Below are 6592 nucleotides of genomic sequence, written 5' to 3'. Positions count from 1 at the left end.
ATTTGCCTGCCTTGGCCTCCAAAGTGCTTGGATTACAGGCTTGAGCCACCATGCCCAGGCTGGGACCATCTTAAAAGGGGCTTATTGGTAAGAAGGAAAGCTTGAGTTAGTGAAAGGTCTGAATAACTGGGTTTCTTCTTCCTTTCTTAAAAAAATCAAACTGAATTGTTCACAAGCAGCTTAGAAATACATTTTAAGGCTGCCACTTAGATGCTAAATTTTAACAGATAAAGAAAGGCCAGGCACAGTGGCTTATGACTGTAATCTTAGTACTTTGGGAGGCTGTGGTGGAAGGATAACTTGAGGCTAGAAGTTTGAGACCAGCTGGGGCAACATAGTGAGCCCCTGCCTATACCAAAATTAAAGTTAAACAAATTTGCCAGGCATGGTGACATGCACCTGTAGTCCTAACTATTTGGGAGGCTGAGACCAGAGGATTGCTGGAGCCCAAGATTTGGAGGCTGCAGTGAGCCATGATCCTGCTACTGTACTCCAGCCTGGGTGACAGAGCCAGACCCTGTCTGTAAAAAAAAAAGACAGAAAGCCAAAATTTCAGCCCCAGTAGCTCACTACTTAGGTGGTTTGACTCTCAATAAATTCATCAGCGTCCCCAAACAGTTAACTAAGTAGTTAATCTTTCATTGTATTGATACATTTTATTTATCATAAGCTTTCTTAGGGCCGGGCGTGGTGACTCACGCCTGTAATCCCAACACTTTGGGAGGCCGAGGCAGGTGGATCAGGAGGTCAAGAGATCGAGACCATCCTGGTCAACATGGTGAAACCCGTCTCTACTAAAAATACAAAAAATTAGCTGGGCATGGTGGCGCATGCCTGTAATCCCAGCTACTCAGGAGGCTGAGGCAGGAGAATTGCCTGAACCCAGGAGGCGGAGGTTGCGGTGAGCCAAGATAGCGCTATTGCACTCCAGCCTGGGTAACAAGAGCGAAACTCCATCTCAAAAAAAAAAAAAGCTTTCTTTTTCTTTGTCAATATTATTGTTAAACTCCATTCCTTCCCCATTGTGAGTTCTTGTAATATCAAATTGGTAGGATCTGAATTCATAACTGTTTTGGATAAATCTATCACATTTAAAAAGGAACCTAGTAAAGAACAACTTGCGAGGTGGCCGTAGAGGGGACAGGAGCCCTGGACCACAGTGATCATTTGGAGGCTGCCTGTCCTCCACTTCGCTCTGGGACTGCCTCCACTTGAGGGATTTTCCATTGTGTGGGGCTTTGTGGGGTGGGAACACAGCCAGGGAAGAAGACTCTACCGCTTGGGCTCAACTTTCCCTGAAGACTCTGAATCCTGTAAACATGGGGCAAGTATTGACCGCGGTACATCTCAGACTGAGGAGAATCTCGGGTCAGGTAGTTCCTGTACCATGGCCCTCTTTAGGACTCCTGGGTTCTGAGACCCTTCCCCCAGCCTAAAACCAAGTTAGCCCCAGATATCCTCCAATCACTCTTCTTTTCATCCAGGAGAGCCAGAATTGGCTTTTATTTGTAAGTAGATAGCCTGGCTATTAAGGTGTCCTTTTCCAAACAGTTTTTCACCTTCAAACAATTTTTTTGTGCTAATCTATACTGTTGCCGAGGTGAAGTGTTTAACAAGAAGGAAATTAGAGGGATTTTAGCAACAAAAACACTCATTTGTGTCTTGATCTAGAATTCCTGAGATGTAAGATGGATCTGGAAAAAGTCTGTGTTCTCTTAAAGTATAGCCATGTTTTAGCAATTGATGTGTTGTGCCTTTTTCATATTCTTTATCTGCATGCAGCTGTAAAAATTATAAAGGAAAGTTTCTGTCCCCATAGTTTCCTCTATAGAAAGTGGTTTTTTTTTTTTAAAGTCACAATCTTGTTTCTGAGAATGTTTATCTGACTTTGCTAAAACATCATATAATTCAACCTCATGGGCATTCTTGATTCTGACACTTAGAACTCTAGAATACCAACCATCTTGGGAGAAAAAGCACAAAGAGAAGGTTTCCTTAATAAATATGCTGAATGTTCAGCTGAAGTGTGTCTGTGGCAGAGAAGAGGGACAATGGATTTTTCATTCTTCCACAATGAAATTTGCGGAAGGCTAAATTATTCTACCTTAAATAAACGTTATCATCTAAAAACGTTAAGATTTGGGGCCTTTAGAGGCTGACATTCTTGACCTTGGATACAAGTCCAAAGAAAGTGATTGCCACACCAATGACTGTATTTTGGCTGTAATATACAGTCTGAAGAAGAGACTAATTATGAATGCAACTCTGCCTTTTCAGGTGTAAAACTATTTAGCTTACTATCTTAATTTTTTATTCAGCTCTATCTGTGCTAACCACCTAGTTTAATCAATTCTCTCAAGTGATTTTCTTCTCTCCACCATCATCTTGGTCCCGGCTGCCTCATCTCCTGCTCATAGTAACGTGACAGGTTTTGATCTGATTCCGTTACCCTCTTCTCACACCCACTCATCTTCTCCAGTTCATTTTCAATAGCTACAGAGATCTGTTAAAACATGAATCCAGCCACTTTATCCTCTGCCAAAGATTAGTGTCTTCCCATTGTTCTTAGGATGAAAACCAAAATTATTAATACACTAAGGACAGGATTATCGCTTTATTTTTAACATTTAAAAAAAAACCCTGAAAAGTTTGTCATATAATTGGTATCTGCCATATCATAGACTCAATTATTTCAAACAAATTAACCAGAGATGGATTTTGAAACTTGTAACATGCCATAGCTCCATCTTTCCATAACTGTATCGGTAAATAATTGGTCAAATTTCATGCTTTTGATGGAGAAAAAGTGACATTGCAAAGCAACAGAAACATCGGTTTGATGGAAAGAAGATGTCAAAACTAAGCACTAAGCAAAAATTGGCAAAAATTCAAGCCAAGAAACCATGGAGAAAACAGCCAAGCCCATCCATCAGGAAGGGCCTGGTTAGTGCCCATATCCAGACTGAAATGTGCAATCCCAAAAGTTGAAAAATATCTGGGCAAAATGTAACTTTGACCAAGAGTCATGTTCTTTTTTTTAAAGAAAAGAGGTATGTATTTGTCAGTGGGAATAAAAACAAAATGATATGCTTTGGGAATGTAATTGCTCCAGCTGCAGTATTTTCCTCAGTGGGCAATTGGCCATCCATTATAAAGGACATGGTGCCAGAGGGAGCTCTTTAATACCACATCTTTAGTATAATAGCCCTATTAACCTTGACTTCAGATGGATTGGCCCTGGGGTTCACATCCTCCAGAGCCCTTGCGTACAGAAAAGGACCTATGCAAAACTGGGTTTATTTTTTATCACCCTAGAGGGAAGTGCTGTGTCCAATGTATAAAGATCCACTGCTTTCTCTAGGTTGAGGTTCAGAACTGTAAAATGGCATGGTTGGACTTGCAAGATCTTTGATCTGTGCTGGGATGCATTCTTTGTAGAGGCAATAACAGTATCTTCATTCTCTGGGAAAAAAATCTGGAGGCTGTTACATATTAGGCAGGTCCCATAAGCCACACTGTGCTCTGTGTTATCTCATTAAATTTTCATAACATAGTCACAGTTGTTCCCATTTTACAGATGAAAAGATGCAGTCCCAGAGAGACAGAAGAGACACTTCTGTCCTCTCCATGCTCAGATGTGTATCCTTCCCACTTTTTCTGGGGCCAGCATCCTGGCTTTCTGTGAGGGACTTGCTTTCTCCCCCCATGTTGGTGGACAGATGCCGGGAAGCTACCACTTACCTGCTCTCCCCCAGCCAGTCATATCCTCTTCCCAAAGTACCCAAATCTTGATTAAGAAACAAGCAGATAGAAAATGTTTGGCAAAGATTCATCTCTCCCTCAAAGTGTCTTCTTCCACAATCCCCCTTCTTCCCTCTCTGAGTTCTGGTTCTTCAGTATCTTCCTGTCTGGCTTAGATTGCCCAGAGCGGATTTCTGTTGCTTGCAGTTAGATAACTGTGGCTGAAATGAGAGGGTGGGTAGCTTTCCTGCTCACACACATTCCCACTGCTACTTCCCTCACCCTTTCTGCTATGTCTCCCTGCTGCCTGCGGCTGTGATAGCTGGGTACTGGGTGCTTGATGCACCTGGGTCCTGACCCTCCTTCCCACACTAGGGAAGTGGAGGAGGTGGTCATGCTGTGCTCTCTGGGCACAAGCAGCCCCAACCCAAGGCTTTGGGTTGCTGTTTCTCGGTGTAGTTGGACTGCACCCAAGCCCAGCTTCCATCTAAACCTGTTTTGAATGTGGCCAGATGGTCTCCTGGCCTCCAAGTATCCATTCCCTGACTTGTTTTGGTTGTCTGAAGCTCCACCTTGAGGGTCACTAGCTATGGAACTGTTTCTAGGAAGTTCTTGTTGAATGGCATTAAGCTCGGAGTTGGTTAACCTAGCATGATAGTTCGTGTCTATTGATTATCTAACACTTGCAATTATATATATATATATATATATATACACACACACACACACACATATATTTATATATATATACACACATATATATTTATACACACACACACATATATATACACACAAATACACACACATTTTAAATATAGTGGTAGAACACTGTGGGAGATGCAGAAGAGATTGTGGTCTGTGGAAAACAGGCATATCGATGGATTTGAAGATCATCTTGCAAAACCTCTGTGTCTCCCCAGAAGAGTCTCCTGGTCTATAGGTGGGGATCCACTGCATTAATCTGTGCAGTATTCATTATCATATAGGAAGGATTCATTTGACAGACAACAGAGGCTGGACAATCACACCCAAACAGAGGCTTTGTGTTGGAGCCTCCTCTGCTTGAAGCAGACCCACAGAGAATGGCCCCACAGGGACCTCAGTGTGGATTCTGCAGGAACCTTTGAGAGGGCATTTAACTTACAGGAGGACTTTGAAGACTAATTTTGCTGCCTCGTGGATTTGGGTTTATTTGTTTGAGCCAACATTTTTTGAGAATGAGCAGTGGAAATGTAGGAAATGCAAGTCCTGATTTTAGGAACACCAGTTTTCTTGAAAAACCTGCCTGGTGCTTGAAAACTGAGGCTCATGGCTAGGGTTTGGCAACCATGCAATGCGTGTTTTATTTTCCAGCTGAGCCTAGGGTGCAGCTGATCGTAGGAGGGATTTGTGTGGACACAGCTCAGGGCAGCCTGGGGAGCAGTCTGCAAGGAGAAAAGGGATGTTTGTTCTGTATTGTTTGGGGACAGAGGCTGGAGAGGGGAATCTCCAAAATGAAAGAAAGGAAGATACAGAGAAAGAAATAAGCAGGGGTTCTGATTCCAGCCCAGCCCCAGGGACTAATAGTAAAAACTCCCACTTACTGGTCATTTGGTCAGGGCCAGGCAGTGTGCATCCTCTTACTAGGTCCTCCCAGCAACTCTGTTGCAGGGAATTTTACTCTCCTTCCCATTCTAGAGAAGAAGAAACTGTATTTTTTTTAGAGAAGAGGAAACTGAGGCTTGGATGGTAATTTACCCAGAGTCACAAAACCAGATCTGTTGTTCTTTGAGAGCTGGCTTAAAGTCCCTCCAGGGCTAACCTTCAGTGGCATGTTTTCATATCTGTGGGCACATGACATCGCTCCAGTGAGTGAAACCTGAAGGGAACACTTTTTTTTGGCACTTCAACATTATCAGCTTTGGGAGTTGAGTGAATTAACCAACCTCAAGGGTGGGGCATTACTATCCTTGAGGAACTAAAGTACACACCAGCTATGGAAACGAGACTCTGTCTCTTCATCTGTAAAATGGGAAGACTGCCTCCTATATCAGGACTGACAGAAAACACGAAGTAATGTAGCCTGACAGGAGAAGTATGTTTCTCTCTCACACAAACAGTCTCTGGAAATTACAGTCCAGAGTTTGTATGGCGGCTCTGTGGTCATCGGATACCCAGGATTCCTATATTTCTGTTCTGTTATTGTCGCCACATTTCTTCCACCTCATAGTTCTAAATAGCTGCCCTAGCTCCAGCCACTGCTTTTGCTTTCATTCATCTGAAAGGTGAAAGGGACAAAGAAAGGCACATGTCCTTTTAAGGTCACTCCCTTCCTGGAAGTCGTACAGGACCCTTCAGTTGACATCCCATTGGTCAAATCAGTCACATGCCAAACCTAGCCATCACAGGAAGCTGCGAATTTTTTTTTTTTTCTGGGAGACCACAAGTCTAGCTAAAAGCCAGGAGTTCCATTGCTAAAAAAGAAAGGGAAAATGGCTACTGAGGCTGCCGGGAAGCTGGAATGAGTTAAACTGAGTAAGTTACCTACAGGGGGCTTTCCTGGCACTTTGTGTACACTAGGTAAACTCCAATAAATCCTTCCTTTCTCTACAAGTTTTCTGCCAAAAGTTTCCAATTTGGTCATATGTACTTTTATATATGGACAACAAGCTGATCAGGCACTTATTTTTGGTGCTTTTATTTTCTAATACTTTGTAATAGAAAAGATTTTTTTAATGTACCATTAATTTTTTTAAGTTCCTTGCTGTCTCCAAAGATTTCTTAGTAAGAGGATGGTCTTTATGTCTAAAGTTGTGATCCTTGGCTCTCCCCTTTCCCATAATATAATTAATGCTCATCACAGAGGGCAAAT

The 6592-nt window shown here is 42.5% G+C and overlaps 1 long non-coding RNA gene across 1 annotated transcript; it reads right to left on the bottom strand.

Moving 5' to 3' along the window:
• Nucleotides 1-1483: 1483 nt before the first annotated feature.
• LOC103788861 (uncharacterized) lies at nt 1484-6006 on the bottom strand. Its single transcript, XR_614900.4, has 3 exons — nt 5833-6006; nt 3311-3462; nt 1484-2503 (listed from the first exon to the last, which is right to left on the bottom strand). It is a non-coding gene; the product is annotated as an uncharacterized LOC103788861 (long non-coding RNA).
• Nucleotides 6007-6592: the final 586 nt, after the last annotated feature.

This window comes from Callithrix jacchus, chromosome 17 (assembly GCF_049354715.1).
Source record: "Callithrix jacchus isolate 240 chromosome 17, calJac240_pri, whole genome shotgun sequence".
NCBI classification, from domain to species: Eukaryota; Metazoa; Chordata; class Mammalia; order Primates; family Cebidae; genus Callithrix; species Callithrix jacchus.
Note: the sequence above shows the minus strand (reverse complement) of the source record. Positions and strands in the feature narration are given on the sequence as shown.